Below are 27,795 nucleotides of genomic sequence, written 5' to 3'. Positions count from 1 at the left end.
TCACCTTGCTTAGCCTTATTAACTATCACATATAAAGTGACCCAACAGCAACAAGAATTTCTCAAAATTGTGGCAGCTTCAAATAAACTTTCAACTAATTCAGACCAAGTATGTTCACAACAGTTTAAACAGTAAAGTGTAGTGCAGCTTTGTTTACAGGAGGCAGCAAATTCAAACATATCTTTATCTTATCTGTTTTTCATCTTTTTTGGGTTCTCCCAAATCCACATTAACTATCCGAAGCGTTATTTGATGGTGTCATTATCTGTTTACTAGGTGAAGTGGGATGACTAAAAGCATTGGCTGCAAAAGGAAAAAAAAGTAAACTAAAAAAAGACATTGACTTGCTCTGACCAATGGAATGACTGCAGCTAATAAACTGGAATGTAATTGAAGAAGGGAATGAAGCAGCTGTCATGGAATTTGTTAGAACTTGTTGGCAGTTATATTCTCCTACCATCTCACTCTCAGCATTCAAGGCTAGCTACTTACTACAGTGTGAAGACGTGATAAAATAGCACAAACCAGAGCCTAGACACTAGCTAAACTAGGTAAGGAATGAAACACAGTTTAAATGACATATTACAATTCTGGGTTTTTAGAAAGCTGACTCCGCCCAATGATTTAAAGCAGTTCCTATAAGCCGTCTTTGTTCTCTACAATCCTGAAGAAGTACCTTTTCTATAATCCGTCTTAGAGGTGTGTACCTGAGGGACTAGCATTTGCAGTAATCTGCTTACTGGGTTTGATGTGGTCAATCATAACTAATATATAACATATAAGTATATATATTAATAGACTAATATATAATATATAAGAACTAATATGAGATCTGAATCATATAGAAGCCAAGTGTCTTTATAGGTAACGCTTGGTCCATGTGCTCTGGACTGATTTTGAATGGTGGGGTGGGGGAGGGGTGGGGGGGGTGGGGGGTGTGGGGGAGGGGTGTGGGGAAGGGTGTGTGGGGGAGTGGATGGGGGGGGGTGGTGGTGGTGGGGGGGGGAGGAGGGAGGGGAGGGTTGTGGGACGGGGGTGGTGGTGGTGGGGGGAGGAGGGAGGGGAGGGTTGTGGGGGTAGGGAGGGGAGGGTTGTGGGAGGGGGGGAGGGAGGGGAGGGGAGGGGAGGGGGGTGGTGGTGGTGGTGGTGGGGGGAGGAGGAGGGAGGGGAGGGTTGTGGGGGTAGGGAGGGGAGGGTTGTGGGAGGGGGGGGAGGGAGGGGAGGGGGGTGGTGATGGTGGGGAGGGAGGGGAGGGGTGTGGGGGGAGGGGGTGAGTGGGGGGTGGGGTCGGGTGGGTTGGTGGGGGTGAGGGGTGGCTTGGTGGGGGTGGGGGGGTGCGGAGGGGTGGGTGATGAAGTCCAGTTATCGTGGTGTGGGGCGGGCTTGATGGACCTGCTGTTCTTTCTCTGCCCGTCAATTTCGTATGTTCGTTTGTATTTATTTACAATATATATCAGATTTCAATATAACAAATATCTTAAATCAAATAGTGGGGTGATCCTATTATAGTAGCAGAAAGTTGTACTGAATTTTACTTTCATTGAACATATTGATGTGAAACTTTGACATGTGAAAGTAATTTTATGATGCCACATTCACCTACATCGCTCTCTTTGACCTTCTTCTCTCCCGTTCTTTGATGGCTTCCTGAATATGCTACCTTACCTGTACTGTATTCTTCCATTTGGTCTGACTCAGCCTGATATAAATGCTGTGGTAGCAGACCTGCTACAATACTCTCCAACACCAGTCTGTCTGTCTGTCTATCTGTCGGTCTCCTGTTCTGCTCTCTCTGACTCCCAGTCAGTACAGAAACGAGAAGAGTTGGAACAGTCGACGCTATTCCAATGCTGCAAGATTTTTCTGTTCGAATTTGGTGGGCCCAGTAGCGTTGAAAAAATCTTTTCTCAGCCATGCTGCCCATTGAATAATGTATAAGATTGATCCAACTAAAATGCACCACTTTGAATATAAGAAAGCAGTTTCATCGGACTTGCATTTATATAGAAGCAACTAGAGATGTAAGTAAAGAATGGACACTGAGCCAAAGGAGAGATTAGGAGAGGTGACCAAAAGTTTGGTCAAAGGGATGGGTTTTAAGTGGGTCTCAAAGGAGGAGAGAGTTGGAGAGATTAAGGGAAGGAAGTCAAGAACTTGGGTCTAGGAGGCTGAATGATCAGCTGTCAATGATGGGGTGAAGAGAGGAAGAATGCACAAAAGACAGGAGAATTGAAGGAGGAGGTTGTAGGGCTGGAGAAGGTTACAGAGCTAGTGAGAAGCAAGGCCGTAGAAGGATTTAAACACAAAGATGAGAATTTTATATTTTTGGTGTGGGGGAATCATGAGTCAATGTAGGTTAGCAAAGACAGGGGTGATGGGCATATGGCAGGGTGCAGTATAGGATATAGACAGCAGAATTTTGGATGAGCTAAAGTTTATGGAGGTTGGAGAAAGGGAGACCAGCTAGGAGAGTATTGGAATAATTGGTTGTTTCTTGGGGTGGGGGCGGAGCAGTCTGCACCCTCGGTGTCGACCTACTTTTTCCTTCTCCCAAGCTCCTGGGTCGCTGGATCCTGCTCCATTTTGCCAGTTTTTTGTGCTTCCGTTTCTACTTGCCTCACCCCCCATTGCCTCAGCTATTCAACAACAACTTGCATTTATATAACGCCTTTAATGTCGGGAAACTTCCCAAGGCGCTTCATAGGAGCGTAATCAGACAAACATTGACACCAAGCCAAAGAAGGAGATATTAGGAGGAGTGACTAAAAGCTTGGTCAAAGAGGTAGGTTTAAAGGAGGGTCTTAAAGGAGAACAAAGAGGTGGATAGGCAGAGAGGTTTAAGAAAGCATGGTTGCCAATGGTGGGGCAAATGGGGTGTGGTAGTTTGCAGGGACAAAGGGGTCAAGGGTATTTTTTTTTTTGAGGAGGTGATGACAGCAGATTTGAAAGGGAGGGAACAGTAGCTGGGGAGAAGTAACTGTAGTCAATTTGACTCTTTGTTCAATTGTTCGAGACTGATACCGAATTGGTTTATAGCCATATGACTTTATTTATCACAAGCATGAATCAATACATTACGGTATTTAACAGTAGTTTACAAAGCACAATTGTGAATTATATTACGCTGTTCTTTGGGTAGAGGCCGTGACCCTGTTCCTTCATTCACTTACTCTCACTCTCGTTCACCCGTCTGGTGCTTTCTTTTCTGTCCTCTAACTAACAAAGTCTCAGACCCCCCCCCAGTTCTATCCCAAAAAACTGAACTGCGGCAAAATACATCCAATCAGGTATTTTCTACAATACTCCCCTTCATTTACTCAATCATATGGACAGCGCGTACTTGTCCAGATGAGACAGTGCCTTGTGGCTCCTTTAACTCTCCTTATTTGCAATAACAAGATTCATAGCACAATGTTACTCTGTCCCTGCAGCGGAGGGATCATCCTGTAGGTCTTGAAGGTAACAGGAGTACTAGATACCTTCAGCATTCCAGTATGTCTGAAGGAGTGGGGGTACTGTTAGTGCCTCCCATGGTTTGCAATAACATGCTTATGGCTGTTAGCCATTTGCAGCTTTAGTAGCTTAATTTAAATGCAGTCTTTGTTATGCCACAGTAGTTTCAGCTAAAGCCTTGACTATTTAACCTTTTTGGACCTGTTCTTTTTTTATTCGTTCATGGGATGTGGGCATCGCTGGCAAGGCCAGCATTTATTGCCTATTCCTAATTGCCCTTGAGAAGGTGGTGGTGAGCCGCCATCTTGAACCGCTGCAGTCCATGTGCTGAAGGTTCTCTCACAGTGCTGTTAGGTAGGGAGTTCCAGGATTTTGACTCAGTGATGATGAAGGAACAGCGATATATTTCCAAGTCGGGATTGTGTGTGACTTGGAGGGGAACATGCAGGTGGTGTTCCCATGTGCCTGCTACCCTTGTCCTTCTAGGTGGTGCTGTCGAGTTTGGGAGGTGCTGTCGAAGAAGTCTTGGTGAGTTGCTGCTGTGCATCCTGTACATGGTACACACTGCAGCCATGGTGCGTCGGTGGTGAAGGGAGTGAATGTTTAGGGTGGTGGATGGGGTGCCAATCAAGCGGCCTGCTTTGTCCTGGATGGTGTCTAGTTTCTTGAGTGTTGTTGGAGCTGCACTCATCCAGGCAAGTGGAGAGTATTCCATCACACTCCTGACGTGTGCCTTGTAGATGGTGGAAAGGCTTTGGGGAGTCAGGAGGTGAGTCACTCGCCACAGAATACCCAGCCTCTGACGTGCTCTTGTAGCCACAATATTTATGTGGCTGGTCCAGTTAAGTTTCTGGTCAATGGTGCCCCCCAGGATGTTGATGGGGGATTCAGCGATGGTAATGCAGTTGAATGTCAAAAGGAGATGGTTAGACTCTCTCTTGTTGGAGATGGTCATTGCCTGGCACTTGTCTGGCACGAATGCTACTAGCTGCTTATCAGCCCAAGCCTGGATGTTGTCCAGGTCTTGCTGCATGCGGGCATGGACTGCTTCATTAACTGAGGGGTTAAGAATGGAACTGAACACTCAATCATCAGTGAATATCCCCATTTCTGACCTTATGATGGAGGAAAGGTCATTGATGAAGCAGCTGAAGATGGTTGGGCCGAGGACACTGCCTTGAGGAACTCCTGTAGCAATGTCCTGGGGCTGAGATGATTGGCCTGCAACAATAACTACCATCTTCCTTTGTGTTAGATATGATTCCAGCCACTGGAGAGTTTTCCCCCTGATTCCCATTGACTTCAATTTTACTAGGGCTCCTTGGTGCCACACTCGGTCAAATGCTGCTTTGATGTCAAGGGCAGTCACTATCATCACACCTCTGCAATTCATCTCTTTTGTCCATGTTTGGACCAAGGCTGTAATGAGGTCTGGAGCCGACTGGTCCTGGCGGAGCCCAAGCTGAGCATCGGTGAGCAGGTTATTGGTGAGTAAGTGCCGCTTGATAGCACTGTCGACAACACCTTCCATCACTTTGCTGATGATTGAGAGTAGACTAATGGGGCGGTAATTGGCTGGATTGAATCTGTCCTTTTTGTGGACAGGACATACCTGGGCAATTTTTCACCTTGTTGGGTAGATGCCAGTGTTGTAGCTGTACTGGAACAGCTTGGCTAGAGGCGCGTCTAGTTCTGGAGCACAAGTCTTCAGCACTACAGCCGGGATGCAATCAGGGCCCATAGCCTTTGCTGTATCCCGTGCACTCCGCCGTTTCTTGATATCGCGTGGAGTGAATCGAGGTTCCCCTAAATACCTTCTAAATCTATATTTCCTTACATAACCCTTTACAATGTCAGCTAGCATGGGGCCAGGAAGGGAAGTTGGGATGTTAGCAGTTTAGTGGGAATAGAGTTGAGTGAGCAGGATGTGAGTCTCGAGGACATGAGGGGACATGGGAGAGAAACTAGAGAAAGATGCGGTGTCAGGTCTAAGGTGGAAGGGAAGATAGGGTTGGTGGGCAAGGGGAAAGGAGGGATGCGGATCAGACTGCCAAACGGATGGTCTCAATCTCCGTGACAACGAAGTCCATGAACTTCTCTCACCTGTTAGAGGTGAAGTGGAGGGGGCAGGGAAGAGGGTTTAAGGAGATGGTTGGTAATAAAGGAAGGCATGGGTGATCTTTGCCCTCCACAATGATCCTGGCATTGTGAGCAGTTTTTGTAGAGGAGAACAGGGCCATGGTGGGTGACCTCAAGCAGCTCTTGGCTTTGAGGGCCTTGCTGCAGGTTGCAGCATCTCGGCGTGGGCGAGGGCAGTCTAACCCAGTTGGTTGTGCGGCACTAACAAGGGCATTACTGCTAAATAAATCTGTTTGGCAGTTTATAGGTTAAGCAGTGGTCTAGTGCAGTACTCTATTGCCTTCCGAAATTGAGGAAAATCATGTGAGCGCCTGTGATAAAACCCATAAGCCAACATAAGATGACAAGGGTTTTCTGTCCGATGCCTGGGTTCACTACATTTGCCTAGATGATAAGCTGGTAAAGGAAAACTCTGGACTGTAGGCAGTAAACATTCACCGATGGAAGTGGTCTGAATCAGAGAAAAACATCTGGAGTAAAAAAAGATAAATGTAACCAGCACAATTAGAACCATGTATCATGGATTTCGTAGGCTGGGGGAGTCTGTTCAGGGCCTGGAGGCTGCTGTAGTTTGTAGTGATGCCAAGACTCCTAGTTTGTAAAACGATAATTGTATGCATCCAGTGTGGCTTTGATTTTGACTTTCATCAAGTTAACTGCAATGTCAGTGCTTCACCACAAAACAGCAAAAACTGAATGAAATTATACTTTTGAGTTAGTGGACAGCTTAGTCCACAGTCTCCACCTGGTGGCAACAGAAACACATTGAATAAAAACTGCCTTCCACAGCACCCAAAAAGTTTTAGGTATTTCATTATAGCCAGTGTCAAGGTAAGGTAATTTTATTAGTAATTTTCTGACAGATTTGATGCTTGATGGCTGGCAAGAAAATTAAGGGTACTCTGATGACATCATCAATTGCACCATAAACCAAAGCTGGGTATTTTAAATCATTAGAACTTTGAGATTCAATTATTATCTTAAGTCTATCAGGGATTTTTTATTCATTATAATGTGTCCGGTAACAATTACATTTATTGCAAACTAGTTGCATTACTTTCTTTTAGCAGTAATTAATTCTTCAGTGAAGTCTATGAATGATGTAGTATAGAGGCAGTTTATTGGCTGCATTGATGTAAAAATCACACCTTCATGAAGGTCATAAAATCCTACATGAAGCTGTAATTTATGGATTAGATGTTACAGTAGGCATTAGGGAATATAGATGCTGGAGTGATGTAGATGGTTGCCATCAGATCTGAAAATATACAACACATGACTGTGACTGCAGTAGTAGTTACAGGAAACTATAAAAGTTAGAATATTCTATGGTTCGGTTGACAAAGTTGTTTCTAGGGATTTTAGTTTGAAAGAATTGTTATAGACACAGAAGAATGAGAAGTCCCAGCGTTACCTACACTTGAATTTTCTGATTAAATTCATGTGATTTATTCCTCAAAGTGCAAATATTAACATATACAGGAAATGTATTATTTTCAATATCTAGTATTGTAATTCATTAGTAAAAGGTGTATTTCTGAAGTTAAAATTCTTGAAGTGTGAGTTGTTGCTTATTTATGTGGTTGAAGTTGCAGATGTATGACTAATCCTCAATGATATATGAAACTATGTTCTGTATTATACAATGCTATTAATCTCTTCTACATAAACAGTAAAACAGCTTGCAACAGTGTATTGTAATAATCATGTTTCCCAGTTGCAGCTACCTCATTACCCCACTACATCAAACACAATCTGCAACTTACCAGCTATGTGCAGGAGCTACTGCAATACTCTTCACAGCTCCTTTCTTCTCCTGCAAATGTCCCTTTACTCATAGCTGAACACATAGGGAAGCAGTGGAAAATACATGATTGATATTTTATTGCTAGCATCTATTCTTACCCCTATTAAGGAATGCCTTTTTAACCCTAGATTGCATTCCATATGATGATACACAGAATGCTTTCACACTCTATTTTCTTCTTAAAGGGAATATGAAGAGAAAATAATTAGCTGAGGCAGGTCAGCAGCTATTATGACTGGAAAAGACGCACTTGTTGCCATTGAGGTGAGGACTGACATTATTTCTGCTCTTGTATGCCAATCTTGGTGCTTGTGTCAAAGTTAAAGTTTGATACCAGCTGGGACTTAACCCGATACTCAACAGTACCAAACTATTAATAGTGATGCTTATCTGCGTAACTAGCCTCACACTACAGCACAACCTTTGTCTCATTTATTGTTACCTCTCGGAGTCTGTCATATACTTTCTAGTGCTAGAAATAAAAATAGAAAATGCTGGAAGTATACATGTTTGTTCGTATCATAAAGAGAAAACATGGGTTAATGTTTTGAAGGTTCTACATCAAAAATGACAAAGTGCCTACACCTACACCCATCTTTTATTTTTACAGTGCTGACAAATTGTGTATTTTCTGCATATTCTGTTATTATTTCAGTTTCCAGTATTTTCATTTTTTTCTTTTTATCTCTTTCTGGGCCTTTGTAGAACCAGGAAGGGGTCATTCTATTACGTGGTACACCTTTCAAATGTCCCTTGTATCCTTTTTGGGGTAAAACCCTTTAATGAGATGCAACAATAATAAGGTAAATTTAGCAATCCCACATTCCCAGTGGGAAGCTGTGCTTGAAATGTTGGGTTGACAGTGACAAGGGGTCATCTATTTAAAAGTATCCAAGAGAACAAAAAGAGAAAAATGTCTTTACACAGAGAGTTGTTAGAAGTTAAAATGCTTTGCCACAGAGACCACTGCATCTTTTAACAGGAAAATGGATAAATATTTGAAGCAGAAGAAGACACAGGGCAGTGGGATGATAGCAGGGCAGTGGGATTAGATTTAATAAAGAGGTAGGATGGACTCAATGGCTGAATGGCCTCCTGTGCTGTAAACTTCTGTGGTTCTGTGGATTGGAGAATTGGTGCTATGGTGTTGTATCTCCTATTTATGTTTCCTCTGAGTCTGGTTCCCGACTGGGAGCGCAGTACCACTCATTTCTTTTGAGGTTCAGCTTGAAACTAATCTCAGCATTGCTCCTGATGCCATGTTCCTTCATTTTTTAACACACTCACCACAGGAAACAATAATGATTCCCATTTATCTCACATGATGAGGAAGAAGAGGAGGATAAGAAGGTATTCCACAAGGGTGCCTTGCTGATCAGACATGATGGGAGGCATTTAGCACTCACCTGCAGTTATCCACACATGGACATTTACTGATCAAGGTGCTCATATCTGAATCTCAGCAATGAGCAATGCATGAGAAGGCTGCACTGAGTTGTGCCAAATGCTTGCTAAAGACCCAGAGCCCACATTTATCATAAGCTAATTAACTGCACAACATTGTGTTAAACATCTTTCTGTTTTTTTCTCTCGAGTTGGGCAGTTCATCACCTTCTCTGTGGATATTGTTCATCACTGAGAGAGAGCTGTCCACTTTTATCGATTGACAGGATTTCCATAGGTTTAGGGGGGGTCGTTGACTCCATGCATGTTTCCATATGTACCCCATTCCAAAATACCATCATCTTCCTGAAAAGAAAAGGTTTCAGTTTATTAATGTTCAGTTGGCTGGTGATCAACAATACTATGGGCCATATTATGCTGCGAAAATAATGGTGAGGCTAACAGTACTCACCGTTATTTATGTGCAAATCGGACAGCAACTTCCAGCGAGCGCACATGCACAGTTAAACGCGAAAATCCGGAAGTTGCGTCCGAAATGCGCTGACCCTCCGTAAGCTGCGCGAAAATGGCATCTCGTCGTCTAGCTCCCGATTCAAATGCATTGGATGGTGTAAAGTTCCTGAACTGACGTCGTAGATATGGACTGAACTCTCCACAAAAAGATAAACTTGTCCATTTCAGATTAAGTACCCTTTTAACGGTGTGGTAAGTCTTAATTACTGCCAAACAATCTGTCTGGCACTGAAAATTTAATTTTACAAGTGTGGAGCCTCATTCCTACAGCTTTAATTGTTGTTGGAAATTTTATTTAAAAGAAAAATTAAAATAATTTTTTCAACTTTTTCTCTGACTCTTTTTTTCTCTCTCTCTTAATCTAATCTTTCTTTCCCTCTCTTTATTATAAGAACATAAGAAATAGCAGCAGGAGTAAGCCTACGGCCCCCAGCGCCTGCTCCGCCATTCAATAAGATCATGGCTGATCTTCTACCTGAACTCCACTTTCCAGCCCTATCCCCATATCCCTTGATTCCCTTAGTGTCCAAAAATCTATCAATCTCAGTTTTGAATATACTCAACGACTGAGCATCCACAGCTTTCTGGGGTAGAGAATTCTAAAGATTCACAACCCTCTGAGTGAAGAAATTTTTCCTCATCTCGGTCCTAAATGGCAGACCTCTTATCTTGAGACTATGACCCCTAGTTCTAGACTCTCCAGCCAGGGGAAACAGCCTCTCATCATCTACCCTGTCAAGCCTTCTCAGAATTTTATATATTTCAATGAGATCACCTCTCATTCTTCTAAACTCCAGAGAATATAGGTCCATTCTACTCAATCTCTCCTCATGGAACAACCCTGTCATCCCAGGAATCAATCTAGTGAACCTTTGTAGCACCCCCTCCAAGGCAAGTATATCCTTCCTTAGGTAAGGAGACCAAAACTGTACACAGTACTCCAGGTGTGGTCTCACCAGAGCCCTATATAATTGCAACAAGACCTCCTTACTCTTTTACTCCAATCACTTTGTAATAAAGGCTAACATGCCATTTGCCTTCCTAATTGCTTGCTGTACCTGCATGTTAACTTTCTATGATTCGCGTACATGGACACCCAAATCCCTCTGAATACCAACATTTCTTAGTCTCTCACCTTTTAAAAAATATTCTGCTTTTCTATTCTTCCTACCAAAGTAGATAATTTCTAATTTCCCCACATTATACCCATTCACTTAACCTTTGCCGCCTCTTTGTGTCCTCCTCACAGCTTACTTTCCCAACCATCGTCAGCAAACTTGAAAACATGATGCTCAGTCCCCTCATCTAAGTCATTGATATACATTGTAAACAGCTGATGCCCATGCACTGATCCTTGATGCACCCTACTAGTTACAACCTGCCAATCCCACAAGCCCGAATCTTGTGTAACAACCTCTTGTGTGGCACCTTATCGAACGCCTTTTGAAAATCCAAATATACATCCACTGGTTCCCCTTTATCTACCCTGCTAGTTACACCCTCAAAAAACTCTAATAGATTTGTCAAACACGATTTCCCTTTCATAAAACCGTGTTGACTCTGCCTAATTATATTATGATTTTCTAAGTGCCCTGTTACTATATCCATAATAATAGATTCTATTATTTTCCCTACTACTGATGTCAGGCTAACTGGCCTATAGTTCCCTGTTTCCTCTCTCTCCTTTCTTGAATAGCAGGGTTACATTTGCTACCTTCCAATCCACGGGGACCATTCTGGGATCTAGGGAATTCTGGAAGATCAAAACCAATGCATTCACTATCTCTGCAGCCACCTCTTTTAAAACCCTAGGATGTAGGCCATCAGGTCTGGGGATTTATTGGCTTTTAGTCCCATTAATTTCTCCAATACTTTTTCTTTACTATTATTAATTACTTTAAATTCCTCACTTTGATTAGATCCTTGGTTCCCCACTTTTTCCGGTATGTTTTTTGTGTCTTCTATTGTGAAGACAAATACAAAATATTTGCTTAACGTCTCTGCCATTTCCTTATTCCCCATTATAATTTCTCCCGTCTCTGCCTCTAAGATTAGTGAAATTAACTTTCACTAATCTCTTCCTTTTTACATACTTGTAGAAGCTCTTACAATCTGTTTTTATATTTCTTGCAAGTTTACTCTCATATACCAAATTTTTCCCTCTTCATCAATTTCTTGGTCATCCTTTGCTGATTTCTAAAACCCTCCCAATCCTCAGACTTAGTACTCTTTTTGGCAACATTGTAAGCCTCTTTTAATCTAATACTATCCTTCTCTAGTTAGCTACGGTTGGATCACTTTTTCTGTGGAGTTTTTATTCCTCAAGGGAATGTACATTCGTTGAGAATTATGAATTATTTCTTTAAATGTTTGCCATTGCTTATCAACCATCATGTCCTTTAATATAATTTCCCAATCTACTTTAGCCAACTAGCCCCTCATACCTACGTAATTGGCTTATTTTGCTTTCTGTACCTGATTTGACATTGCATTCACTATTCTAACTTACACTTCCTGGTTCAGACTACACTGCTCATTAACGATTCTTCAATCTTATTGGTTAAGGAGATATACAGTTACTTGCTTGCCCTGTTCACACCGGTCCCAGATGCCCTGTAGAGGGTGCTGCGCTGTTTGGCTGACTGCAACTTGTCATGCAAAACACCATAGAAAGTCTATGGGCAAGTGCAAGTCTAACAAACTGCTGGCGCCTTTCGTTCGCTGCTCGCTGCAAAATCTGGCCCATTATGTTGCATGCAAATACTCTGTACCCAGGTAGCTGCCATGCTTTCTTTATTTTGAGGCATTGTAACATACTTGCCCTCTTTGCTGCTGAAAGGTACTTGTCTAGGTGGCTCCTTGGCGATGGGGCCTATCTGCAGCAACAGCTTATGGTTCCAGTTCAGTTCCTCGTATCCAAGGTGAGGCTCGTGTTTCTATCAGATTTGCCAATAATTGGAATTCTGAAAGCTTGCTTTGTATGCCTTGACAGATTGGCAGTGCTCTGTATACAATCTTGGCATAGTTTATCATTTAGTGGTGGTGCGCAGTGTGCTCCATAATTTGGCACTTTGAAGAGGAATGCCCAGGAGGAGAAAGAGGAAGGAGCACAAGTCCAGCATGGTGAGCAGGCAAGCGAGCTTGCACTGAAGAAAGACACAGTACAGGACCATTGTCATCTGCAAAACAACTGAGGTAACAGCTCATCCAGGAAACCTCTTCCTAAGTTCCACTTATGGCTATTGCATATAGCCAAGCTACCTTGATTGCTCTCAACAGAAACAACAATTCATTCCACTCCAAACATTTCCATCTCCACCACAACCATATGTACCATGTATGAAACATTATGCTAAGCATTCTTCAAGACATTCTGCCATCATGCCAAAAAGTATACTGCACGTATACACCTGGGTGTCAGTAATCCTTCCTTAATGGAGTGATACCAGGTGCAGTAAACATACCACCATATAGGCTTTTCTTGCTTGCCTTCACATCAGTCATGATGTGGAGATGCCGGTGATGGACTGGGGTGGACAAATGTAAGGAGTCTCACAACACCAGGTTATAGTCCAACAGCTTTATTTGAAATAAAGCTGTTGGACTATAACCTGGTGTTGTAAAACTCCTTACATTTTCACATTAGTCTGTGAGGGGCTTGTAAGTTTTTATCAATGAAGTTGCAAGTCCTCTTTCCAGCTACCTTAGTTTTCTGCCCAGCAGGTACCGATGGCATTGGGTGGTCACCTCTGTGAAAGGATAAATGAAAATGCTGTTGAGATACTAGAAATGCACTGAGTAAAGACATTAAAAAAGTAAGAGAGAGTAGCACTGTCTGACACTTACAGACTGCTGCTGAAGAATGGCATTTAAAAGACGCTTTGGTTATTGGTTACACCAAAGATGCATGTGTTCCATGCCAGTATTTATGTTCTAGCATAAGTAAATGAGCCTGCAGAAAACTGGCGTGTAACTTCTTGTCAGCGCAATCAGTGAACGTAATGACTTAAATGATGGCATATTAACAGTCTAAATTAGATGGAGGAAATTCCAAGCCATAGTTTCTCTTGCTTTTTGACTTTGTTGTTGAAAGAGTAATTTGTGTTGCAATTAGCAGCAAAGTATTTATTGAATTTTTGCTGCTTCCTCTTCCTTTCCTAACAGCACAAGAGGCAACCCATTTCTTCCGCTGCTTTTACATCCAGGAGATGGTGCTCTAGGTTGTTTTTGTAACGAAGACTCTCTTTATATGTAAACAATTTTACAACACCAAGTTATAGTCCAACGATTTTTATTTCTATAACTTGGTGTTGTAAAATTGTTTACAATTGTCAACCCCAGTCCATCACCGGCATCTCCACATCTCTTTATATGGACAGAGCGTTAGCCTGACTCACAATCTCCTACCAAGAGGACCAGCTAGATATAGAATCATAGAAGTTTACAACATGGAAACAGGCCCTTCGGCCCAACATGTCCATGTTGCCCAGTTTATACCACTAAGCTAGTCCCAATTGCCTGCACTTGGCCCATATCCCTCTATACCCATCTTACCCATGTAACTGTCCAAATGCTTTTTAAAAGACAAAATTGTACCCGCCTCTACTACTGCCTCTGGCAGCTCGTTCCAGACACTCACCACCCTTTGAGTGAAAAAATTGCCCCTCTGGACCCTTTTGTATCTCTCCCCTCTCACCTTAAATCTATGGCCCCTCGTTATAGACTCCCCTACCTTTGGGAAAAGATTTTGACTATCTACCTTATCTATGCCCCTCATTATTTTATAGATTTCTATAAGATCACCCCTAAACCTCCTACTCTCCAGGGAAAAAAGTCTCAGTCTATCCAACCTCTCCCTATAAGTCAAACCATCAAGTCCCGGTAGCATCCTAGTAAATCTTTTCTGCACTCTTTCTAGTTTAATAATATCCTTTCTATAATAGGGTGACCAGAACTGTACACAGTATTCCAAGTGTAGCCTTACTAATGTCTTGTACAACTTCAATAAGACATCCCAACTCCTGTATTCAATGTTCTGACCAATGAAACCAAGCATGCTGAATGCCTTCTTCACCACCCTATCCACCTGGGACTTCACTTTCAAGGAGCTATGAACCTGTACTCCTAGATCTCTTTGTTCTGTAACTCTCCCCAACGCCCTACCATTAACGGAGTAGGTCCTGGCCCGATTCGATCTACCAAAATGCATCACCTCACATTTATCTAAATTAAACTCCATCTGCCATTCATCGGCCCACTGGCCCAATTTATCAAGATCCCGTTGCAATCCTAGATAACCTTCTTCACTGTCCACAATGCCACCAATCTTGGTGTCATCTGCAAACTTACTAACCATGCCTCCTAAATTCTCATCCAAATCATTAATATAAATAACAAATAACAGTGGACCCAGCACCGATCCCTGAGGCACACCGCTGGTCACAGGCCTCCAGTTTGAAAAACAACCTTCTACAACCACCCTCTGTCTTCTGTCGTCAATCCAATTTTGTATCCAATTGGCTACCTCACCTTGGATCCCTGAGATTTAACCTTATGTAACAACCTACCATGCGGTACCTTGTCAAAGGCTTTGCTAAAGTCCATGTAGACCACGTCTACTGCACAGCCCTCATCTATCTTCTTGGTTACCCCTTCAAAAAACTCAATCAAATTCGTGAGACATGATTTTCCTCTCATAAAACCATGCTGACTGTTCCTAATCAGTCCCTGCCTCTCCAAATGCCTGTAGATCCTGTCTCTCAGAATACCCTCTAACAACTTACCCACTACAGATGTCAGGCTCACCGGTCTGTAGTTCCCAGGCTTTTCCCTGCCACCCTTCTTAAACAAAGGCACAACATTTGCTACCCTCCAATCTTCAGGCACCTCACCTGTTGCTGTTGATGATTCAAATATCTCTGCTAGGGGACCCGCAATTTCCTCCCTAACCTCCCATAACGTCCTGGGATACATTTCATCAGGTCCCAGAGATTTATCTACCTTGATGCGCGTTAAGACTTCCAGCACCTCCTTCTCTGTAATATGTACACTCAAGACATCACTATTTATTTCCCCAAGTTCCCTAACATCCATGCCTTTCTCAACCGTAAATACCGATGTGAAATATTCATTTAGGATCTCACCCATCTCTTGTGGTTCCGCACATAGATGACCTTGTTGATCCTTAAGAGGCCCTACTCTCTCCCTATAATGGCTGAGGTTGCCACTCTACTCCCATCGGACATGAGTACCCCGCTGGATGACAACCCAGTGTTCAGAGACTGGAGCTCTCATCTCTGCTTGCGGGGCAAATTTTTTCTTAGTGGCGTAATTCTTTCCTGATCTACCAACTCCAATTTTAAAGCTTTATGCATGTGCTCTTGTTCTTGCCCCATGTCAAAGTGTTCCAACCTATACATCAGCATCTTCTTTGTAAAGTTTCGTCTCAGTCCTGAACCATGAAATTCTTTGTTCTATGCTGACTGGACTGATGACTGACTGAAGTTTAACTTTCTGGTGGTTTGAATTTAGATGGACGGAGACATTTTGTCCTCCACAGATAACTGCATGATTTACTCAACTTCTCACCCAAATTATATGACTAACTGATTCTCAGAATCGCAGAAAGTTAACATGCAGGTACAACAAGCAATTAGGAAGGCAAATAGTATGTTAGCCTTTATTGCAAGGGGGTTGGCGTATTTTTTTTATTCGTTCATGGGATGTGGGCGTCACTGGCAAGGCCAGCATTTATTGCCCATCTCTATTTGCCCTTGAGAAGGTGGTGGTGAGCCGCCTTCTTGAACCACTGCAGTCCGTGTGGTGAAGGTTCTCCCACAGTGCTGTTAGATAGGGAATTCCAGGGTTTTGACCCAGTGACGATGAAGGAACAGCGAGATGTTTCCAAGTCGGGATGGTGTGTGACTTGGAGGGGAACGTGCAAGTGGTGTTGTTCCCATGTGCCTGCTGCCCTTGTCCTTCTAGGTGGGAGAGGTCGCGGGTTTGGGAGGTGCTATCGAAGAAGCCTTGGCGAGTTGCTGCAGTGCATCCTGTGGATGGTACACACTGCAGCCACGGTGTGCTGGTGGTGAGGGAGTGAATGTTTAGGGTGGTGGATGGGGTGCCAGTCGAGCGGGCTGCTTTGTCCTGGATGGTGTCCAGCTTCTTGAGTTGTTGGAGCTGCACTCATCCAGGCAAGTGGAGAGTATCCCATCACACTCCTGACTTGTGCCTTGTAGATGGTGGAAAGGCTTTGGGGAGTCAGTAGGTAAGTCACTCGCCACAGAATACCCAGCCTCTGACCTGCTCTTGTAGCCACATATTTATGTGGCTGGTCCAGTTAAGTGTCTGGTCAATGGTGACCCCCAGGATGTTGATGGTGGGGGATTCAGCGATGGTAGTGCCGTTGAATGTCAAGAGGAGGTTGTTAGACTCTCTCTTGTTGGAGCTGGTCATTGCCTGGCACTTATCTGGCACAAATGTTACTTGCCACTTATCAGCCCAAGCCTGGATGTTGTCCAGGTCTTGCTGCATGCGGGCACGGACTGCTTCATCATCTGAGGGGTTGCGAACGGAACTGAACACTTTGCAATCATCAGCGAACATCCCCATTTCTGACCTTATGATGGAGGGAAGGTCATTGATGAAGCAGCTGAAGATCGTTGGGCCTGGTACACTGCCCTTTGGAACTCCTGCAGCAATGTCCTGAGGCTGAGATGATTGAATAAGAATTGTATAAGAATAGGGCGGTTTTGTTGCAATTATATAGGACTCAAGTGAGACCACAGCTGGAGTACTGTGTACAGTTTTGGTCTCCTTACCTAAGGAAGGATATACTTGCCTTAGAGAGGGTATAACGAAGGTTAATTCCTGGGATGAGAGGGTTGTCCTATGAGGTGAAATTGAGTAGAATTGGCCTATATTCTCTGGAGTTTAGAAGAATGAGAGATGATCTCATTGAAACGAATAAAATTCTTAGAGGGCTTGACTGGGTAGATGCCGAGAGGCTGTTTTCCCTGGCTGGAGAGTCTAGAACTAGGGGTCGTAGTCTCAAGATAAGGGATTGGCCATTTAGGACCGAGATTAGGAAAAATTTCCTCACTTAGAGGGTTGTGAATCTTTGGAATTCTCTACCCCATGTTAATTGTATCCATGTGATTTATATTAATTAGTGTTAATTGTATTCAGGTGGTGCGTATCAATTGGGGCTTTCTTGTATCCATTTAAAGAGAGCTTATCTAGGATGTGATGTGTGTAATGTGGAGCTCTGAATAAAGGCTTGGAAGCAACTGAAGACCAGGCTCTAGTATTCTATCCTTCACCACCAGGTATCCAGCTTATAACACCGCGGAGCGCTGCGGATGCTCAGTTGTTGAGTATATTCAAGACTGAGATCGATAGATTTTTGGACATTAAAGGAATCAGGGATATGGGGATAGGGTGGGAAAGTGGAGTTGAGGTAGACGATCAACCATGATCTTATTGATTGGCGGAGCAGGCTCGAGGGGCAGTATGGCCTACTCCTGCTGCTATTTCTTATGTTCTTGAAGTGGAAATATATTCTCTCATAGGAGCCATGATGGTGGCTTTCAGTGTGTTCCTGTCTGTACTTGCTCTACAAATAGCTGATAAAACCTATTCAACAAACAAAGATTTATATACCCTTATTAAATAATGTGAATCTGCCTAATTAACACAAATATAATACTGTTTGTAGAAGTTTGGAATTCCTGAAGGATTATCTCAGAATGAACTAAGAAGACTAATCCCCAACACAGATGTTATGGCAAACAGGAATTACCTAAATCCCTGCGCATCTGCACACGGAGAAAAACTGCAATGAACCATGAGATATACCCTCTACCGAGATCACTGCAGTTATAGCTTCACACCCTCAAGTGCTGCCACCTACTTGCCTGTCATCTTCCATCTGCTGTCTGGTTTCCTGTCATTTCCAGCCTGTTGTTCTTCTGTCACAGTTCCCCAGGTCACGCCCAATTTGAATGTATGGTGGACAGTGCCAATGTGTACCTCCAGTAGAAGATTGGTTACGGCAGACATGAACTCCCACACTGTCTAAACTGAACAGCATTGGAACGGTCAGATGTTGGATTTTTATGTCAGTGACTAAGTATTTAGTCAAGTGGCAGCAGAGGGGGCTTGAACCAGTACTTTGGAAAAACACAGAAACATAAGTCCATGTATGAAAGTCATCCTGTCTGGGGTTAGAGTCAGATTTACTGGTTTCTTACACACTCATTGTTTGCCAATGATAGCAAAGGCAAGAATATATTCGGGTGACGTACCATCTTTTTTCAAAAGCATTAGTAAATCATGGTTCTGCTCCTGACAAATCAATACAACAGTAATGAAAAGGGAGGTGAGGCATTGTAATAATTTGTTGAGTCAGGAGGAGGTCTGCTGATTTATACAAATGATGTATAAGAACTTTCTTTGTCAATAAGAGGGAGTTCTGTTACTTTTAAGTATGCAATCATGTCAGATCCCTCATCTGCTTTAGAATTTGCTCAACTAATGCAATGTGGTTCCATAGCACTTAAGTGATCAATCCATAGTGCTTTTCTTAAAAGAATGTTTACTAACTCTGCTACTCTTACGAAGTGCTCCCCCAGTGGCTGCAGCAGAGCTGGTGGAAGGGTATTGTTCATGTGCTCATTGTTGCCCTTGAGATGTTTGTGGCCGGCAACTTCTGGGAACTCGAGCCTCTGAGGGCCCGGCTGCGGACTGCGGCACTTTGGCTGCTGCTGGAGCAATTTGGCCCAGCTGGCTTTCTGGCAGCATGGTTGGGTATGGGTTGAGGGTGGTGAGGGAGCAGACGTGCTGACATCCCGAGAGAGGACAACATGTTCCGTTAATGCTATGTGACTGCCAATCCCATGGGACCAGGGCTCAGAACGTTCACTGATCTATGGGAGAGCAGATTACAGAAGACAAGTGACTCTTTGAAGTGCTTCCTGCACTGGGTCCTAGTGGTGATGTTCCTGGAACTGCCAATCTCAAATCTCTCTCCATGTCTGGTGAACTTGGTGTTTAGGCATCCTCCTCCCACTGGCTGGTAAGAGAACTTTCATCCTCACCCTGAGCTCTTCCAGCAAGATATCCAGGGAGGCTTCAGAGAACCTGGAGACCTGCCTGCGACTCATGCTGAACAGTTTCTTCCTTCACCACGCCAAATCAGCCAGAAAGGAATGCGACCTCGATTTAAGAAGTGCATTCCTGCTTTAAATAGGCCTTTGCTCTGACAAAGTGGGCCGGTTTCCCATCATGTCAGTGAATCGGGTCGGAAACCCATCCGTGAGATTCCCAATGAGGCCCGGGAGTTAATATACTCCAAGCCTGTTTTTTGGTGCTGACCATGAGTTTCGAGCTCACCCCGCTATGCACCCACCCAGAGTTAAAATCGGGGCCTTGGAGTTATTAAGCCCGAATAAAGCATAGTTTTGGAAATAATTCAGTCAATCTGAAAGAATTTACTGACATCATCAATGAACTTCCCATAATGTTCTTGGACTTGCATGTCACCCTTAGAAACATATTCCATCTTTCTTTGCTTTACATTCTTTGGGTCCAGAAACCCGTGATCCTGATTCACCACCATAACGATGGCGGAGTGGGACATCTGTTGGAGTGCCTGACCCTGTTGGATTTCATGGGGTCAGGCAATTTGCATATTCATCAGGGGTGTAAGTAAAATGTAGAGCTGGCAGGTCTGGCTGGAAACGTCTGAAAAAACCTGAAATGGGGTCCTTCACAAGAATGCCCATTTCTCTGGAGCTAAATGTGCGTTTTGTAAGTGTTTAGGCCTCAAATTCGGTCTGGAATATTCTTGTGGGGTACATTTCTGCTCATGGTACTGTATACCTGCTCCTTTCAGGTGTACAAGTTTGTTAGAGGTATAGGAGGTGGGACTACTGGGAATTCCAGTGAATGACACCATCCTACCTCCATAAATGACATCAAGCTGTAAGGGGGTGGATGCAACAGCCATCTGCCCTTGCCCTTACAGGAAATTCTGGTGTAACAGAATGGGGTGGAGACCTGATGTGATCGGATCCTAGCCCAATATCCACCACTGATCTTCGCTCACCCCAGAAATATCCCTAATATCTTGGCGGGTACATGGATTTCTAGGATATTTTTAAAAATTCATCTCAAAAGAATTCATAAAGTTGTGTTCTTATAGCACCTCTCTTGAAAATCTTTCAAATAATTACAGTTAACTTTAGGTCTGTTTCCTGCCTGTTGATTAACTTTCACAAATATTTTTATTGGAACAGTTGACCACTGGTAACATTATTGAGAAACAAGGATTATTTAGTCTTCCAGTGTGAGAAAGCCAAAATAACTAACAAGTCATTAACCTTGGGTGAATAGGTCATTTAAATATATGTGCTTAACTCTCAATGCCAGACTTAATAATTCCTCTAAGGCAGTTTCTCTGATTGTATCATCAACACTCACTTTTTAAATAAAAATATTCAACTTCAACCTAGATTTTTTAAAAAATCAAGCTAAAGTTAAACAATTCTTTGTTAGTGATAGTCCCAAAGGTGCTTAGCGCCATTTGCTCCCTTTGCTCATTTTAGTGAAAAGATATGTGAGTAAAGAGGTCACATGACTAAAAATGTTGGTGGGAAGCATTAACAGACTATTTCTCCATATTAGCAATGATCTGAGGGTTCCTATTCCTTCAAAATGGATTAACCACAAATGCAGAAATGTGAGCAAAAAGTCAATGTGTTAGGTTTATTAATGATGAATTAATGTAGCATTTTGCAGCAGCACAATCAAATTTAGCTGTATAGTATATTTTTACTCCAGGTCAAACCTGGCATTATTGAGTTTAACAAAGGGGAAGATTTTGAAATACCACCAAGGTAGTGACAGAAGTGAATAGTACAGAAGAGTTTTTAAAATTAGAAAGCATAGGTGTTGCAGCCATTGGGAGGTATATCACAGTGAAACAGGAGTAGGGAAGGGCAGCCCAGGAGTGGAGAGGCCGTAGGAGGCACATGACTCAAAGTGGGTATTACCCCAGGGAGTGGGTCTGTTGCAACAGTCAGCCCCCTGGTCATAGGGAAGGAACATCACATAAGAAGACTCAGCTGTGATTGATATGTGCTACCTGGTCCAAAAAGACATGCAATGCACTACCAGTTAGCCATCTGCAGTGTAGTACCAGTGCCGATGAAGCTCACTATCGTCCTCAACTTCAATCTCTCAGACCTTTCCAGGCATCCACAGGGTTACTTCAGGAGTAAGTCACTCTGTTTGCCTTTTGGACAACTTGCAGCTTTTCTGCACACGGAATGAATCATGGACTCCAAGGTATAATAAAAGTGAATTCATTTTATTCAACTGTCCAGTGATGGTTATACATATAATACAGTAATATACATATTTAATGTTTCTTGCTAATGCATTTGCCTCTTGTGTGTTGTGAGCTTCTCTATGCTGGTTATGCTCTACTTCCTTTATTTGAAGGAGGGTGTGTGGCGGCACCATTGGCGAGCTTCAGAGAAGACCTGTGATCTATATCTCCAACTCAGTGCAAGGGTCTACTTTTTCTGTAGTCAGTAAGTTCATTGCTTTCAGAGATAACACCTACTCTTGTTTAAGGCACCATGATGGCACAGAGCATGAGTGCCAAGCTATCTGCTTGTGTGGCACTCCATGCATGCCACTACTGACGGCATTTCCACACTGATCTGTCTGATTATAGTATGGTGGGCTCCATCTATTGTATGTTAAAAATGCTGTGTGATGGCAACATTCCAAAGTTATTACACCGTATGCATCAAGACCACCTAAACAAAAATTAGTAACGCACCTTTGGAACTACCATCCCCCTGCCAAAACAAAAACTGGACACCCCCAGCCCCCTTACTGATGTAAAATTTGCACTGACACCCCTCCCCCATGAAGGTAAAATCTGAAATTTAAAGTGAGAACAGAAAAAGAAAATTTTGGGGGGGAAAAATTATGTTTGCATGGTCAGGATAGATGTTCGGATTACATGTGGGTAAAGCATTGAACAATTTATGGTTAGGCTGGTTGCATTGGTTATTATGCTGAGGTTATGATATGGCCCTTAATGTAGAAGTGCAATACACTAGCTTAATATTTACTGAAGCATAATTTCTAAAATGTATACAAAATAGAAAAATATGGAAAAAGTATACTCATACTAATGCTGATTTAGACAGCGCTTGATAAACTTAGTCATAAAACAACTGTAAATCAAAGATTGTATTTTAGGATGCAGTGAATAAATGATGACCAATAAGGTCCAATGAACTATTTTATGAAATGTTCCTTGTAGGTATAATTCCCCTCTTTTAGGCATGATTTCAAACACACTGGTTAGTGAACTTAAATAGCAGTGTTGCAGTAACATCTCCCACTTGCTCCCGGCCTGCAATTGAGAAACAATATCAAATTGCAGTGATTGTCCATGTTGTTCCCAGAATGACAATAGGTGCCTAACTGCCTTCACCTCTGAAACTAGTGGTGGATTTTTGGAGAATGATGTTACAGGTTCACTATCTAATTTTATTATCCATGATGTCATGCAGCATCCTGGTTGTTTAGAGCCAGGTTGCTGTGTTCAGCAACAACAATGACAACTTGCATTTGTATAGCATTTTTAACATAGAAGAATGTCTCAAGGCACTTCATAGAGGCATAATCAAAAAAAAATGGATGCCCAGCCAAAGGAGTAGATATTATGAAGGGTGACAAAAGTTTGTTCAAAGTGGTGGGTTTTAAGGAGGAGAGATAGGTGGAGAGGCAGAGGGGTTTAGAGAAGGAATTCCAGAGTGTGGGGCCTAGGCAGCTGAAGGCATGGCCACCAATGGTGGAGTAAAGAGAGGGGGAGAGGCACGAGGTCAGATTCAAAGGACCGGAAAGTTCGGGTTCTGGGAGCAAAGAGTCAACGTTATCAGGAGAGCAGAAAAAATGGCAAGAAACAAATGGTAGAGATATAGGCCCTGAATTTCCACGTGCCTTTTGGTACGCTTCTGGCATAAGTCCGCTGGGAGTGCGGTGAAAGGCCTGAGAATTAGGCTGGGTCCCAGCCTTCGCTCTGAGATTCTGGGAAAGAGTGATTGTCCTGTTTTGGCTGGAACCTTTGTCTGCCCCAATCATAGCCCCTTACGTTAGAGGAGGTGTGACCCGGAATTTCCTCAATCTCAGCCAGGTTTACGATGGAAAGCTGGTATGTCAGGAAGAATATGGAGTACCAGCATTGCCAACAACAAAGGAGGAGAGAGAGGCGGAGAGGTTTAGGAAGAGAATTCCAGAGCTTGGGGCCTAGATGGCTGAAGGTGTCAATGGTGGCGCGAAGGGAATGGGCTGGAGGAATGCAGAGTTTTGGAGGGTTGTAGGACTGGAGGAGGTTACAGAGATAGGGAGGAGCGAGGCATGGAGGGATTTGAACACGAGGATAAGAATTTTAAAATCAAGGCATTGGCGGACCGGAAGCCAGAGTAGGTCAGCAAGCACAGTGAGCGGGACTCGATGTGGGTTAGGATATGGGCAGCAGAGTTTTGGATGAGCTCAAGTTTATGGAAGGTGGAAGATAGGAGGCTAGCCAGGAGATCATTGGAATAGTCAAGTCTGGAAGTAACAAAAGCATGCATGAGAGTTTCAACAGCAGCTAAGCTGAGCAGGGGTGAAGATGGGCAATTTTAAGGAGGTGGAAGTAGGCAGTCTTTATGATGGAGAGGATATGGGGTTAAAAGCTAAGCTCATGGTCAAAGAGGATGTGGACATCTGGTTCAGCCTGAGACAGTGGCCAGGGAGGAGGATGAACTCCGTTGCGAGGGAACAGAGTTTGTGATGGTGGCCGAAGACAATTGCTTTGGTCTTCCCAATGTTTAATTGGAGGAAATTGTGGCTCCTCCAGGACTGGATGTCGGATAAGCAGTCTGACAATACAGAGGCAATGTAGGGGTCAGTGGTGTATTTGGGACCCACCTGGAGGTCCTAGACTGGATCCCAAAAATAAAGCTGGCATTTATGGGGCTTCATTGGTGAATGGCCTGTGCTGCTTTTCCCATCCCGTCCACCCCAGCTCAGGCAGATGCTTGAGATGCAGCCATAGTGACATGGGTGTCCGCCAATAACATGTAAATCAGGGAACTTCCCACTGACCCCAGAAATACTCTGGGGAATGTTCCAAGCAAGTGCATCCCAGCCCTTGGGTTTTCGGGCTCATAATTTAGTTGTAGGATAGTGTGTAATATAATAGGTTAACAGCCTGGCAGAAGCAAAGAGCATCATGGGTTAGTATAGGGAGTTACAGAGAAAGCATAGAGAGAGAAAGAGAAAGAGAGAGGGAGAGATAGAGTATGTGCATACTAGCAGGGGAGATGAGCTGAATTCTGCTGAATATACAGAACATGTTGTTTGAGCAAGAATAAATACAAAAACAGAACTAAAAGCATCTGGCATAGATGTGACTAACCGCAGTACTGTCTGGCGCTAATTATGGATAAGTAGATTGCTTAGCTTAGATGGAACTTGAATCATGGTAGTGTAAGGGATAAAGTACTGCCATGGACAGAGAGCCCAGGCCTGATGGAAAAGTACTGGAACACAGAACAATGTAACAAAAACAGAATATGGAGACCTTGAGATAAAAACTGGGTCTTGAGGTAACTGCTAGCAGTTTTGTGCTGAAACCAGTCAAGTGATATACTCCAGAACTGGACAGAACGGGTTTAAATCAGTTTCAAACTATGGAACGAGCACATGGTGCTAAAGGTACTGCAGGTTAGAAATGGTTAATTCATATCTATGACAATGAAGGTGAGCTCAGACCAGGAGTGTGAGGAGGCTAAGAACAATAAGAGAGAGTTAAGTATATTATGGTCAAGATAACGGACCCTAGGTCTGGAGGCTGAGGCATGTAGAACTGGTTTAATCTGGTTTTGGAAATGGAGGAGACCTAACATTCATGAGGAACTAGGGTACATCATGATAATCAATGTTAATGAAAAGGTTAGTGTTTTACTATAATTATGTAAAGCCTATAAGGGACAGCTGCAGACCCTATTGTGAGGAGCTGGAATGAAGGCAGTCCTTGGTTCTTAGAAAATTCCCGATGGGTATTCCATTTGTAAGCAACTAAATGTAATGCTTGCATATGTGCAAACTATTACTGCTTAACTTAATAAAATCTTGTAGTAAACAGCTGCTGGAAGATAAGGAAGATGCTCCAAACCTAACCTGACTTTTTTGATCATGTTCATATCTCTATTGTCTACCATTTGTTTAATGGCAATTTTCTGGGTCATTCATGATGAGATTACCAAATAGATGGGGTATCCAAACCATGGTCTGTGGGCCGTATGTAGCCCATGACACCAGGCAACTTAGGTTGTATTTGTGCCTTTTTTTACTTAAAGGTTTGACCCATGGGCCAGAAGATTTGAAAATTGTTCTTGGAACTATTTCTTCATTGGTGGATGAATGATCAATCAGAGCACCAAGATCTGTTAGTATCTGCAGCTTGAGATATGTGCAAATTAATGGGAACACTGATTTAATACTTTAACAAAACAAGATATGTACATAATAAGAAATACAAATAAAGCAATTTTAAAACAGTCACATGTATAGGACATTAAATGGTGCTCCTTGCAAAAAAATATGGGGAGTTAGCTTTCAAATGGTCTGATACTGGTTTCACATAGCGTGAATAAAGTCCTTACTTGAGAGTATGTTATTTATATCCCATCAGACTTTGTGATTCTCAGTAATTGTGCAATGACACAGTTCACATCTAAAGTCATCCAACCATTTAGCAGTTTACCGGGAATATCGAAACCAATTTTGCTGATGCAACTGAACCTGCTGTAAAACATAACATAAACAGGACCACATGTTGATGCTATTAAAAGCAAAGTGGATTGCTGAAGATGTTACAGGGCAAGTAGATCCTTAAATAGCCTACAAGAAAGAGCCTGAGTGTGATTTTTTTTTTACTAAGCCTCGAAAGATGCAGCACCTTAAACTAGTTTACATCTGTCATCCCAATTGCATTGATGGATTTCTGACACTGTAACATACAGTATTGAGTGGCGTTGGATATTATAGCATCCGGGCTGCTGCTTGTCTCTGGAAACCTGTCAATTCATACATTATTGCTGTACTGGTTGATAAATGATAGTAATTTTATTAAAGAAGAGCTTGCAAAATGTGCTGACTTGTTTGAAGCTACTAAAAGCTAGAGGTCAAAACAATATAGAACTTAAAAAAAAAGTGACTCTTCTGCTCATGATTTGAGTTTGTGATACTTTTCCTTCAAGCTAAAATATTAATAATAAAATAAAGAAATTCTAGACAGGAACATTAGCTGATCTTCCTTTAATGAGTCATTATTTGTGGCTTTTGTTTTAAAGGAAAAAGTCCTCATTGCCTTTTATTTTCTCACAAGGGATTTGTATGCACATGACCTCCTTCACCTAAGAAGGCACTGCTTTCAAGCAATGTATTCCTTCAGAACAAGAATTGGTTGCAATTCCACAAACAATTCAAAGGAGGCACATTTGGAGTGGGACAGGATGGACAATGTCTGTTTCTCTCCCCTTGATATCGAATGCTTGTCTACGGTGAGTTTAATGCAGGCACCTGATGGTGAATTTTCTTATTTGGATGCTAAAGCAGTAAGACTATGGAGCAGCAAACTTAATGCTCACTGATATTGTACTGGGCTGATATTGCGGGATTTCTTGAGGTAGGTTCTAATTATTTATTGATGGTAGGGTCCTCATCCCCATATTGGACCTGGTGCAGTGGCGTGCCAAAGGGGGAAGGTGGAAAATTGAATGCATGAATGGCTCTTGAAGGGCTACAGTCAAAAAGGCTGCATGGGGTAAAAAATAGCTGGAACAAACCAAGGAAGTCAAAATAAATGTAGATACAGGAAACAGCCAGTGGCCAAGTGATGAATTAGTATAGCATCCAAAGCCCATTTGGTGGCTGGAAAAGTGGAGGTGCTGCTGAATGAGGTGATTGCTCTGATTGACACTTCAGGGCACCCTCTCCAAAGAACAACAGTGCAACATACCTAGCAGCTGGCGGTGGCCAGGTTCAACTCTTTTACAATGCCCGCATGATCTTGTAGGGTGTTTTGGGGTTGTTCTCACCCTATTGATCGGTGCAGATATCTGGTCCCCGGTCTAGCCAAGGAACACTTATACCTCACGGATCGGGGGTTCAGGAAAATGGGACTTACGTTAACACACCCGGTGATGGATCACGGAGTCGAATAGCACAGAGAACACACAAACTCTGTGTTTGAATTGAATTGGAATGTTGGTTTTATTATACAGTCAACACGAAGAAGATAATGATACAAACGGTCCTACACAGTACATTGAGTTACACACACCCACTACAGTACTTTATCCCGCTAAACTAAGAGGTTGGTGGGGACCCTGGAGACACCTATC

At 42.9% G+C, this 27,795-nt stretch overlaps 1 long non-coding RNA gene across 1 annotated transcript; it reads left to right on the top strand.

Annotated features, from left to right (window-relative positions):
* The first annotated feature begins 472 nt into the window (after positions 1–472).
* LOC137333330 (uncharacterized) lies at positions 473–26,946 on the top strand. The gene is made up of 4 exons (XR_010965861.1): positions 473–551; positions 7,585–7,663; positions 21,821–21,912; positions 26,778–26,946. It is a non-coding gene; the product is annotated as an uncharacterized lncRNA (long non-coding RNA).
* Positions 26,947–27,795: the final 849 nt, after the last annotated feature.

The sequence above is a fragment of the Heptranchias perlo genome, chromosome 16 (assembly GCF_035084215.1).
Source record: "Heptranchias perlo isolate sHepPer1 chromosome 16, sHepPer1.hap1, whole genome shotgun sequence".
Classification (NCBI taxonomy): Eukaryota; Metazoa; Chordata; class Chondrichthyes; order Hexanchiformes; family Hexanchidae; genus Heptranchias; species Heptranchias perlo.
This window is presented reverse-complemented; position numbering and strand designations above follow the sequence as displayed.